We start from the raw sequence: 13,587 nt of genomic DNA, 5'->3' as shown, positions 1-13,587 counted from the left end.
ACCACGTATTTTCGACGTGTTTTTCAGGGCAGCTGCGAAACACGTTAGTGTCTCTGAACAGAAAGGGAGTGGACGTAGAGGTAAGGAAGACAAGGAAAAAAAATAGCCTAAAATACAACAAAGGAGCTTCTTGTGAACAAATAGTGATAATAATATATTCATGTATAGATTTGGGGATGAGACAGATGAGCTATCTGAACACTGTAGCAAAGCTTCAGGTATATTTCTCGGTATGGGGGGCACCTGTTGTATGCGGATCTCGGCCTGTTAATAACCAGTATTGTGGCTGGACCAGCCCTGTGTTTCTTATGCAATGACCATAAGATGGTCTCAACAATGACCATCAGGAAACCTTGGGGGGAAACAAGGAAGAAAAAGCAATGAGCTTTGGGAAATGAGGAAATTACATGGCATGCCGGGGCCACATAGCAAGATTACAGGTAGAGGGAGAAACAGGCGAGGGCCTGTGGTTCTCCTTTTATTGGGGGTCAAGGATGGGGACCTAGGATTTCATGGGCTCACTCTTTGTTGGTGGATTTAAAACATAAGAGTGGAAATTTAAATTGCAGAAAGAAGAAAAAACGAGGGCCCCAGTAGTCAGTTATGGAAAGCAACCAAGAGCTCTGAAACAAAGGACGCTGGTTGGGGGTGGGGTGGGGGGCGCCACCTCTGTATCTTGGCCTGTGGCTGTCCATGCGTATGTTGGGTTTACACTACCACACCCCAACCCTCGTTTTGTAGTAAAGCCCTTCTCGGAAACTACCCAGCCCCATGACCCACCCCTGCCCACGCAGTAGACCATCTACAGGTAGAAAATCCAACATAGTCAACGCAGGGGCGGTCCCAGGCTCAGTGGGGACAATGCGGCAGATTTCCCTCTTGCTACAACAAAGCAACATCCTTTTCATAGCATCCATCCCTGCACGAAAGGAGAACGGGTTCTAAGGGAGCTGACTGCACCTGCAGTGACTCCGTGGGTCAGAGCCAAAGTTACATTAGGCAGAGGAGCTGCACGAAAGGCAAAGCTGCCTTCTTCCTCCTTTTCCTCCTCCTTTTCCTCCTCCTTCTCCTTCCCTTTCTTCTTCTCCTCCTCCTCCTCCTTCTCCTTCTTCTCCTTCTCCTTCTCCTCCTCTCTCTTCCCTTTCTTCTTCTTTGTCTTCTCCTTTCTTCCTCCTCCTTTTCCTCCTCCTCCTCTTCCTCTTCCTCCTTCTTCTTCCTCTCCTTTCTATTTACTTCTCCAGTATTATGGGAACAAGCGGCTCCACAGTTGGAAGAAGGAGCAAAGGAAGAAAGGGAGAGATAAGTGATTCTCTGCTTTCTCTTTGACTTGCATTGACAGATCTGGCCGATGGCTTTCCTGGTATTGATCTTACACGTGATCCACCATGAGGTCGTGTAACCCAAAGAGCCTTTCTTGTTTCTCTCTGATCAAGAAACATCAGTCAGTAAACCTTTCCACTTACTTGTTGCCATAGACAATATTTAACTCAATTTCAAAGCTCAAAGTCCCATAGATCAAATGTAAAGTTTAAAAATAAAGTTCTACACAAGGTGAAACAGCCATACCAGGGGCTTCTCTTGGTTTATCATTTTCAACTTTTGTAGGCACACGTTGAAAATGCCCTTTAGAAAGAATTCAGCCTCTTGTAATCAGAGGGAAACTGCCCTCTGAGGCACAGGAGAGTGGTTTATATTTTTCCAAATGCTAGAAATCAAGTGTCCGTCTTACATGCAAATTTAAGTGATCACTTGTCATTCAGATCAAAGAGAAACCAATCATAAAACCATAAATCTACATTAACTTCAGATTAATTTGAAGTCACCTTTCCCACAGGAGGTTGGTACATACCCACAGGTTGTGGGGTATGTATCACCTCTAAAAAGGAAAAACAAGTTTTGAAATTTAAGAAAAAAAATCGAAATGATGTTCTAATGGCAGGCTGGTTCTACATAGCTCACAGATGGGACTATGTCTCATTTATCTTGATGTCGTGGACACAGAGCATAGACATCGTACTTATGTTCATTGAATTAAGTAATTAATCAGATAAAGTGATAAATGGGTAGGATGCAAATGAGAAACAGATTTTACTGGGAAATCATGTGGGAGATGGAATATCTCTGGACCTGCCACTTACTTTCTGACCTTGGATGACATGAATTAATGTATCCAGGCTATAGTTTAATCCTCTAGGCAGCGAGGGACTAACCTGTGTGTCCTACTGCGCCCTGGCTTTCTGTCATATTTATTACTCCAGGCCAGAGATAAGCATGGGGATCTTTTGTGTAAGGTCGTGGGCTGCAGGCTCTAAATGGACCAAATGGACAGGCCAAGACTCGCTGCTAAATGATTCACAGTAAATCACATGGCTTTGACTCCGAGAATCAGGGGATGGGGGTTCCACAGCATGGGCTCCACCTCACAAACGCATATTAGCCACATGTTTATGAATACATTTTTTGAGAAGCAAAGTCACCTGGAAACATTTTCCCATCCCATTCTGGTTCTCCCCTGGATATTCTCCTGCTTTAGTTTTCAGAGTTTTTCTTAGTTTTTAGCACATGGAGATTTCTCTATCTTCCTCATGAGATTTGCTCGGCATTTATGCAAAAATGATCTTCAATCTATTGTGTCTAGAGGGTGGTGAATGGGAGGGTATTTGGTTGTTTTACTCTCCCATGCTGCCCTTGGCAAATCACGTTTTCCAAAATGCCCACTGTGATTTCTTCTATCCCACACACTCTTCTTCAAAGTGGGGTTGATACGTCTCCCATCGAGAGGTGCGGTCTATGTACCCGCCCCTTGAATCTGAGTGCACCATGTCATTATGGAAGAAGTCATACTATGTGATGCTCAGGGCTAGGTCATAAAAAGCTTCCTCCCAATTCTCTGGGTGTACCTGCTCTTGGAACCCAAGCACCATGTTGTGAGGAGCCCATGGCGACTCCCGTGGGGACACACAAGAGAGAGGCCACCTTCTCACAGCTCTGGCTGAGCTTCCGGCAGACAGCTACCTGAGTAAGCCGTGTTGAAAGTGGATCCTTTAGCTCCTCATTGAGTGACCTCTGCCGATGCTGTGTGGCGCAGACGTGAACTACCCCTGCCCAGTGTTGACCAAGTTGCAGATTTGTAAACAAAATAAATCATTATTTTTCAGCCTATAGGTTTTAGGGTGGTTTGACACGTTGCAACAGACAAACCCAACTTTTCTTCTCTTTTTTGCTCCAGGAAAAACACGTACCCGTGTTCGATAAAATGGAGTAAAGGTGTGAGGAATAGATACATTTTTTTCCCCTTAGTTCATTTCCAATAGCCTTGACGTTTTCTTCCAGATTTAGAAGGTAGAGGGCCCATTTCTGTGGGGACAGAGGATACTTTTGTTTATATGTTTCCTTTGTTTTATTTATTTTTTCATGAAAATGTTAGAACTATTACATTCTGTGAGTAGTAGAGTAAATTGGTACAATTTTGTGACAATATCTGATTAATCTGAAGACACACATTCCCCATGATGTAACAAGTCTACCGCTCATTATTTACCCTAGATAAATATACATGTACATGCCTCAGTAGGCATAGAGTAAAAGGAACTTTAAAAAAATTAGAGGGGCACCTGGGTGGCTCAGTCGGTTGAGCGTCCGACTTCAGCTCAGGTCATGATCTCACGGTTTGTGAATTCGAGCCCTGCATCAGGCTCTGTGCTGACGGCTCAGAGCCTGGAACCTGCTTCGGATTCTGTGTCTCCTTCTCTCCCTGCCCCTTCCCTGCTCATGCTCTGTCTCTCTCTGTCTCAGAAATAAATAGAACATTAAAAAATTTAAGAAAATTAGAAAGAATTAGGAGTTATTTACACCAGGGACAGCAAGCAGACACCACGAGAAACCAGAAGTCTCTGATGAACTTATTGATGGAAGCAGCTTGGGGTAATGGTTATGACACAGATGCTAATCCCAGGTTTCCTGGATTCAGATACTGGCTACGACGCCTCCCAGCAGTGCGATCTTGAGCGGGCATCCTAACATCTTTCCCTTACCTGCCAAATGGGATTACTAGCAGCACCTACTTCATAGACGTCTGGTGGAGATCGGCTGAGTTGGTGCTGGAACGCCCCGAGGTGAGGGACTAACGTCTATAAAGAAGAAAAGCAGGCGTAAAGTATGATGTCACAGAGACAGTAGTTAGGGGCCAGAGCGCTCCTGTTCTGGGAGTCCAGAACTATTGACATCAATGCTAGCCCTTTTCTTACAGCGCTGGCTGCACAGTGAGATTAGATTGTAAATAATCTAATATATTAGATGGAAAACAAACAAAAAGGGAGCACATGAGAAAGCTGGAGGAGAGCCGAGGTGAGAAAGGAAAGTAGCAGACAAGGGGATGCGGTCAAGACTGTCACTCACAAAGTCACATCAATAGTATAATGGGTATTTATATTCTTGTGGGAAAATAAATGCCTGGGGTGCAGAATTAAAGACTAATACCTTTTAATTCCTACAGGCTGCACTGCAAGAAGGAAGGGTGTCCTAGATCTCCAGGACATCAAAACTGCAGGCTTTCTTTTCTCCTTCAATTTGCCCCAAATTTCTCCCATTAAGGAATGGGATCACCATGAACGTTCCTTGTGACCTTCACGGGAGGAACAGCTTTTCATTCCTCAGTTAAACTGGCTTTGAAATAAAACTTTAATATGCATTTGAAACGAGGTCAATCTATGTTTTTTAAAGAGATCAAATACACCTTTGAAAACAAGGAGAGTCCTAGTATTTGTTCAGAAGAACAAAAAGGAGGGTGACTTTGAAGACCCGTAGAGGAGTCATGATGGCTGTTTGAAGGAGAGACACTTTAAGAATATTTTTGTTAATTGGGTCTTTAAGCAAATCGAGGTCAGGAAGTTCATTTGATGACGGAGGCCTTTGTCCACATCAGTAGGGCACACATAGGTTCCCACTATGTGTTTGTTAAATAGATAGTGGCTGGAATCATCAAAGGCTGGGGCATTCAATGCTCAGCCCAATCTTATGGCCTTGGGTATCACTCTTTACCAGCTGGTTATTGGATGAGCTAAGTGTGGTGTTGAGAAGCTAAATAATTTAACGACCCAAAGACACCGAGCTGGAGAGCAGTAGATCTGGGATTTGAACTCAGGCAGCCTGACCTGAGTCTGAGTCCTCAACGTCTCCAAGAACTAAGTGTCTGGGGGGAGAGAGGAAGGAGACATATAAAGCAAGAGCAGAAAAACAAGATGGAAGAATGAGGAAGCATCCCATCTGGACGCCATCAGCAATTAGGATTCCGCCGGCTGTCCAGGGACACACCAGCCTGGGATGTCCAACTCACCACCTGGCATGAAGCAGGGGCTAACGTTGTCTTCTTCCAGGAGCCTCGGAAGGACCACAAAATGTGTCTGGGAAGTGCCCGTGTCGCCAGGAAAAAGAATAAAAAAACACCAGTCACTGCAGGATTATTTTGGAATTATTCAATTTTTTAATCATGCCATTTTTTTCAGGAATGAATCTCTTGTGTAAAATATATCCCCCACCATGTTCGTCTATTTTTAAATATTTAATTTTGTATAGATGAGATCCCAGGAACTGCTATATTCTTACGACTCTGAGCCTGCGTGAAATTGTACCATAAGGATCGAAATAGCATCCACCTCATGGAGATCCCATAAAGATGAACCGAGATCATATTTGCTAAAAAGACTCATATATACTGTCCCCCCCACTCTTTGATTCAGACCCCAAGTCCTGATGTCAGGGTGAATTAGCTCAAGATCACTAATATTTTTATTTTCTTGGCTGAATTAGCACCAGTGGAGCAATAGCATTATCTAAGTTTACAATCTATCCAGCCGGCCAGCTGTGAAATAATGTGGCTCCTGATGAGTTATTACTAATTTGGGCGGTATCTATTACTTCCAATTATTCAAATACAGTAATATTGAATTAGCATTTCATATCGACAATGGTTCAACTGCCATGCTTCAAACTTGGATAAAATGTAACTTCACTATGGATTCACAGAAATGCAAGTTTTCCCCTTTTGTGGGGACTGGTGTTGGTCCGACCCCATGGGCTGGGGGTTCTCAGTGGTGCTGGCTGGCACCAGGTTTTCAGGAGGGGACAGATGACGCTCACTGAGAAGATACAGCAAAGACCCATCTCTCCCGAGGTCAAGGGAAGAGGGAGACAAGGGTGGAGAGGACGACGGGGAAGGACGTAAGACAGGAGAGAGGCTGAGTGATAGGACCCTTTCCCACGACCCCGGATGTGCCCATACGGTGGCTGAATGCGGGTTTATCCCCCTTGGGACCACTGACAGTTGAAGCTGGGTCATTCCCTGTGGTGGGGGCTGTCCTGTGCACCGTAGGATGTTTAAGAGCACACTTGACCTCTACTTACCACATGTCAGTGGCACTTCCTTCCCCATCGCGACAAGCAGAAATGTCTCCAGACATTTCCGAATGTATCCTGGGCAGGGGTGCAAAGTTTCCCCTGTTTGGGAACTAAACCTCTGAGATTCTTGCTGGCATTGGACATTACAGAAACAGAAGAAAGGGCTCAGTTTGGTGTTTGGATTAACAAACGGAGAAGGAAAATGAAAATGTGGAGAGAAATGTACAGAGTTGACCTAGAGGAGGTAGGACCCCCAGATATTTGCAGACAATGTGTGTGTGTGTGTGTGTGTGTGTGTGTGTGTGTGTGTGTGTGTAGGGGGGGGACAGGGGAGTGGCACTGATAGTCACAGGTCCTGGTAGAGGGGTTCATATTCACAGTCACCTTAGATTTTTATAATCCTCAAAACAATATTCTGGCAGGTAGCACCAAAGTATATTTTTTACTGAAAAAGATATCTTTTGTTTATTTTTTTCCGTAATTCACACTTTATTTTTATTTTTTAAGCGTATTTATTTTGAGAGAACAAGAGCAGGGAAGGGGCAGCAAGAGAGGGGGAGAGAGAGAGAATTCCAAGCAGGCTCCACACTGTCAGCACAGAGCTTGACATGAGGCTCTATCCCACGAAATACGAGATTACAAGCTGAGCCAAAATCAAGAGTCATTCCTAATTCACACTTTAAAAGTATCATTCAGGGGCACCTGGGTGACTCAGTCGGTTAAGCGTCCGACTTCAGCTCAGGTCATGATCTTGTGGTTCATGGGTTCGAGCCCCGCATCAGACTCTGTGCTGACAGCTCAGAGCCTGGAGCCTGCTTTGGATTCTGTGTCTCCCTCTCTCTCTGCCCCTCCCCTGCTCATGCTCTCTCTCTCTCTCCAAAAAATAAATGAACCTTTAAAAAAAATAGTCATTCAGGTGAGCTATGGAACTGGACAAGAAAAAAACAAATTACATTTATGTGAATATTTAAGGGAAGGGATGTTTCACTGAAAATGGTTGGGTGGGTGGGTTTTAGTGTGAGTGAGATTTGGAAAAATGTGTGAGAAATTGTTAACAGTGCTTCTACCTGGAGTATGGGCCCTGTGACAGATGATCTTAGGGTGGCTCTCTCCTTATATACTCATGAATAAATGGTGCATGACTTTTGTAATTTAGAAAAGGAAAATATGTTTAAAAAATGCAATAAACTCAAAAGTTACCTTTAGAATTAAAATCACACAAAATATCTGTGTGTCACTAAGAAGCGACAGTGACAGCCCGTGGAGGCCCTTACGTGGTAAGAATGACGTCCTAGCCTCAGGTCCTTCCTTCAGGGGTTTCTCCTGTAGGACAATTCTGAATATTCCCAGACCCCGTTACAGGCTCGTGGTGATTTGTGTCCGCAAAGCCTAATGGGAACTTCTCTACATAGCGACTCACTGATGTGTTTCCTCTGGCCCATGTGCACCAAGGAGATGTTGCCCTTTCTTGCGTCCTCTTGACTTCCAAGTGATGAATGTGTGAGGTGGAATCCCATTAGTTTGCAATTTTATTTAGGGATATGCAGTAGATTAAATGGAAGGGTATTTGAGGCCGATGACACATTTTTCACATCTACAGACTCTATGGATGTGGCTTTTATTAGATGCCAGAAGTTAGTCCGTAGTATATCAAATTCATGCTCAGGTTTTCCCATTAGCTTCTAACAAGCTAAGATCCAGCTAAATGATACAGGGTGCAGGGAACTGGTTGCCAAATAATGCAATTTTCTCCCCAGACCCATAAAAAAGCCTCTCTGAGACAAAAAGAATGGAAATTAATTGTTAGCCCTTCAACTCAATAATGCAGGGAGGGCCGGCCTGGCGCCCTCATACCTCTGTGTGTGTGGCTCAGAAGCACATTTTTCAGGGATTTGAAATTGTTTATCAAGTTCGAGATTCCCTTCCAAAGGACCTGCTCGTTTAGATTCTTCACCTTTTAAATCAGACTCCAAAGTTCACGAGGGAGCACAGCAGGGTGGATAGAACGTTCCTGATTCCAGGGACTTCATATACTTTGAGAAGTGGTTTGTTCTATTTTTATTCCTCTTTGATGCATAAACTTTGAGTTCCTGCTCCACACAACTCACCCATAAGCCTACGCCACTATTGAAGTCTTTCCTCTTTAAAATAATATTGTAAGTTTTGGGAAAGCTCCACCAAATGGGAGGACGAGACTATTGGCTGCACTGTTTCCTTTTCAAAAGATACCTGGGGAAAAGCACCGACTTTGGGAAATGTCTCCACCAGCTTTGAAGATAGCTGTTGAGCGTTGAACTTGTCTGACCAATTCCAAGCCAGCCAGCTGAGAGAGTGGCCAACCTCATCAAAACTGTACCATCATCCAAAGGCTTCAATTAGTGTTTCATCCAGGAGGTGTGAGGAGTATTAAATGTGCTCCATACAAACATACAGAGCAAATCCATTGCAGACACATGAGCTCCGGGGAAGGAGGCAGAGTCTGTGGGAAGCAAAGCTACTTAGGACTTGGGAGAAGGAAATGTGTGAGGGGTTAAATGGAAATCAATTCATCCGAAGGTTGCCTAGTGGTGGTCTTGCTTCATAGGCAGGAAGGAGATCCGCTGATCATTGATTCTTTTTTTTTTTTTTTTTTTACAACTTTTTTAATGTTTATTTTTTATTTTTAAAAAAAAAATTTTTTTTTTCAACGTTTATTTATTTTTGGGACAGAGAGAGACAGAGCATGAACGGGCGAGGGGTAGAGAGAGAGGGAGACACAGAATCGGAAACAGGCTCCAGGCTCTGAGCCATCAGCCCAGAGCCCGACGCGGGGCTCGAACTCACGGACCGTGAGATCGTGACCTGGTTGAAGTCGGACGCTTAACCGACTGCGCCACCCAGGCGCCCCTAATGTTTATTTTTTAGAGAGAGGCAGAGTGGGTCTACGTGCCCGCATGAGCGAGGGAGCCTTCTCCGATTCAGAACAGCATTTGTGAAAACACACCCCAAACCTCCTGTTGAGAAGAACCCAGTGTGTGTTTTAGAGAAAATACCTCTTATTTTCTAAACCACTGGCCTGTTGGCTCGGAGAACCCAGGAGCTACCACTGGGTAGCTCAGTCCCAGTACTCAGAAGGATCCCATGAAATGTCTCCAGACTCTTAATGCACTGGAGGTTGGGAGCTGGGAGGAACGTGAGGGGTGTTGTGTGATTGGGAGATTGCAGAGGATGCAGACAGAGGGAAGGTCCTTTGTCCACAAAGCCTTGGAATGAGCATGTGCGTCCTGCTTAGAGGCAGCGGTGGAAGGTCTTAAAACCCTCGGATTCCACACGAGAAACCTCTTCAGACTTGAAACACGGGGCTGGCACGAGGTATAAGCTTTTGATCTTTTTTGTCCTGGGATAGTTGGTTCCTCAGGAGTGGGGTTGACTTGTACCTAAAGAGAGTGCTCATTTCTGGATGCTCTTGTACGGTTGGGAAGGGGGGAGGGGTTTTGTTAAGAATATACTTGAGAAAGCTCATTTTTCCTTTATTAGACTGTGCTAATTCACTTCCCTGGGACGATTTACAGCAACGACTGCCAAGTGCAGCTACGGAGGAAGACCAGACAATGAACGCACTCGCATGTACTCGGAGAAACGCGTCCCATGTGGAGATCACATGCTGTGTGCCACGGTCATTTACACCCTTGGCTTTAATTCCTGCAAAGTGGATATTATGCATCTCAGTCGCCTCAAGATCCCACATCCCTTCATGTCAGTGGTTTATCCTCATCCCATCCACGTCACAGGCACTGATTTTTGCTGTCATCTGATGCAGGCCATTGTGTCAACGTTTATTTGAACGAGAAATTTCTGGAACTTTGCTGCATCAGAGGGTGAATCATCTTTCGAACTTGAATTAGGAGTTGTTTATGGAGAGACAAGAACCTAAGGGAGGAATCTGATGTAATTCCTAAATATTTTCTGTCTGTTCATGATCAATGGTCAATTTTGGACCAACACAATCGGGGCCCAGCAGACTGGATGTGTAAAAGGACCCACAATGCCACACACACAAAAAAAGAGTTGTAATCATTTTTTAAAGATTTTAAAGATTTTGATTTTTAAAAAGGAATATCTACACCCAATGTGGGGCTCAAATTCATGACCCCGAGATCAAGAGTCACATGCTTCACCGGCTCGGCCAGCCAGGCGCCCCTCACCTCATAAGGATGTTTAAATGATCCCCCCCCCCCCCCCCCCGCCAACTCCCGTCAAATCTTAGGTACCAAAGATCTTGGGTCTGGAAATACTGCAATCCATAGATAATTCTCTGGGCGAGGCTGTTCACAGAGAAGGACGGCAATATTTCTGTTACTGCCCAACCAGCTTTTCCCTTAATGAAGAGTGAGCTTCCTTACAAGTGATGGTGATTGGAGATAAAAATCCATTAGCAAAATAAACAAGCCGATAAACTTCTACTAGACTCTGTGGAGAGCTTTTTTCCTGGTGTCCAAAATTGAGAGCTGATTGCAAATATCATCTGTAATTACTAGACCCTATTACCTGGCCAGGCACTTAAAGACATTATGCAATTGTTTAAATAGAAAGGACCATCCCCACAGTCCTGGTCAGAGCCTAGTGGAAAATGCACTTTCTTTAATACATGACCCTTAAAACAGCTGAGGGCAGAATCTTCCCAAGCCATGATTGTCTCCCATGTATGGTGTTGCTTTAATCCCAGCCTTAATGACGTGAGCTGAACAATAAGGCAGGATCACCAGACACAGGGTGATGGATTTGACAAAGCATCCATCAAAGGTGTCTACAGAAACTCGTTACCTGTGGTTTCTCAAAGCTGAATGGAGTCCGGTTATTTCGGACGGCTTAAGCAAATATCTGCCATATTTTCCAGATAGACAAATATCACGAATATCTACCTAAGACAGATCTCTGTCAAATTTCCCAGGGGCTTCCGAGGAGACACAGAAGCTGGGCGGCTGGCCCAAAGTCACACTTGATGGGAACACCGGGCGACAATTAGAAGACAGGGCAACCTGACTGGACAAAGAAAAAAAACCCCAAGAACCTGTGTCCACCCACAGAAGAGAACCCACGGATGACCGAGGGCAAGAATATCACTGTGGAGGCACCCGGGTGGCTCAGTGGGTTGAGCGTCCGACTCTTGATTTCAGCTCAGGTCATGATCTCACGGTTCATGAGTTCGAGCCTTGCATTGGCCTCTGAGCTGATAGAGTGGAGTCTGCTTGGAATTCTCTCTCTCTCCCTCTCTCTCTCTCTGTCCCTCTCCCTACCCCACCCCCATCCACACGAAATAAATGAATATATTTAAAAAATGCCACTGCCGAGCACCATCAGCTGGGCCAAACAGCAGAGCTGTCTAAGATGGGGGGAATTACGATGCCTGCCATCCTGAGCCTTCTCATGAAACCGCAAAGCACAATCTCTTTATTTCCTAACTCCCTTTTTAAAATTTTTTAATGTTCACTTACTTTTGAGAGGCAGAAAGAGACAGAGCACGAGCAGGAGAGGGGCAGAGAGAGAAGGAGACACAGAATCCGAAACGGACTCCAGGCTCTGAGCTGTCGGCACAGAGCCCGACGCGGGGCTCGAACCCGTGAACCATGAGATCGTGACCTGAGACGAAGTCGGACGCTCAACCGACTGAGCCACCCAGGCGCCCCATTTTGCCCCCCCTAACTCTTAGAAAAAGTGTTTTGCCATAAGATGGTGGAGAGAGGTTACCCATAGTCTGGATTCAAGGTACAAGCAGACGTATTTTTAGATGCAAATCTAGATTCTAGATTCTGTGGAGGTCATAGGCTCTAGATCCCTGTGTCCGGATTCTGTAATGACAGTTGGCCAGGACTGGTCTTAACCTTCCCTTCGACGGTGCGTGCTCCCTGCCTGACACACTCATCACCAATAGGTTTCACCTGCTTATATTATGGGTCCGGAACCCTCCAGGCACTGGACTTTGAGAAACCCCAAACGAAATGGCCTGTTACTGCTCCTTGTCTCCTCAGTTGCAGAAACTCTTGCTGCGCTCAAGCCCATGTGGTTTTTCCAGATGCAGAGCCTGACGGGGGGTGTCCCAGGGTAAAAAGATGGCTTCCCAGCAGGTGCTATTTGATGACAGTTCCGTGGGCTTCCTGTTGGTGCTTTTCTGCCAGACTGATGTTTTTTTGGGGGGAGAACGCCACTGCTTTGAATTTTATTATTTTTTAAAATAGCCACCTTTGTTCTGCCCCCCAGGTGAAGCTAATATAATCTCGCCCTCACATCTGTCAAGTTAATCCATTGGCTGTCAACTTGTATTTTGAGTCGACACAAATACGTAAACTACGTCTTTAATTTATAGCGCGCATTTCTTTAACCCACGTGGGACTAAAAGACAGGCTTTGTTTTTATCCCACGGTGCACTCTGTGAGTACCACTTAACATCACATTTGTTCGGTGGGTTGAATAAATCTAACCACCCGGTGTGCTGGCAGCATTATTAAAATGTACTCGGTCTTTGAATCTTACTCGTTCTTCCCAAACTTGGGCAGCAAAAAAATTCTCCTTCATCAAAAAGAAATACGTAGGCCACTTACTGAAGTGATCTTTGCCCTGAAAACTGAATTGCAGAACGGTCTGACTTTTCTCTTCTGTTATTAAGTGATTGCGTATCTTTTTTTTTTTTATTTCCTTAAGAGTTCTGCCCCCACAATCGAGTGAAGCCCGGATAATAGGAGTTATAATTATTGCTGCTAAAGCTGTAGGCATCACATCGTGCGACATGTACTCTCCCAAAGGTGATCCATTTCATGAGCAAGTGCCTGTTTTTATAGAGAATTGAGTTTGAGGGGCGCCTGGGTGGCTCCATGGGGTAGGCATCCAACTCCTGAATTCGGCTCAGGTCGTGATCTCACAGGTTCACGAGTTCGAGCCCCGCGTTGGGCTCTGCACTGACAGCTTGGAGCCTGCCTGGGATTCTCTCTCCCTCTCTCTCTGTCCTTCCCCGCCGCCCCCTCTCAGGATAAATGAATAAGCTTTAAAAAAATAAAGAATTGAGTTTGAACTGCAGAGGGGCCTGAGGTCTGTGAATTTCCCTAGTTAGGGGACGCGATTTCTCACCAGTTCCCCCATTCTTACCTGGGAGAATTGCTGTCTTCTACGGAAGAATGCAAAGGCCATATTGGGGTCAGGATGGGACTCTAAGGTTGA

This window comes from Puma concolor, chromosome D3, assembly GCF_028749965.1.
Source record: "Puma concolor isolate L17-30 chromosome D3, mPumCon1.1.hap2, whole genome shotgun sequence".
NCBI lineage: Eukaryota > Metazoa > Chordata > Mammalia > Carnivora > Felidae > Puma > Puma concolor.
Note: the sequence above shows the minus strand (reverse complement) of the source record.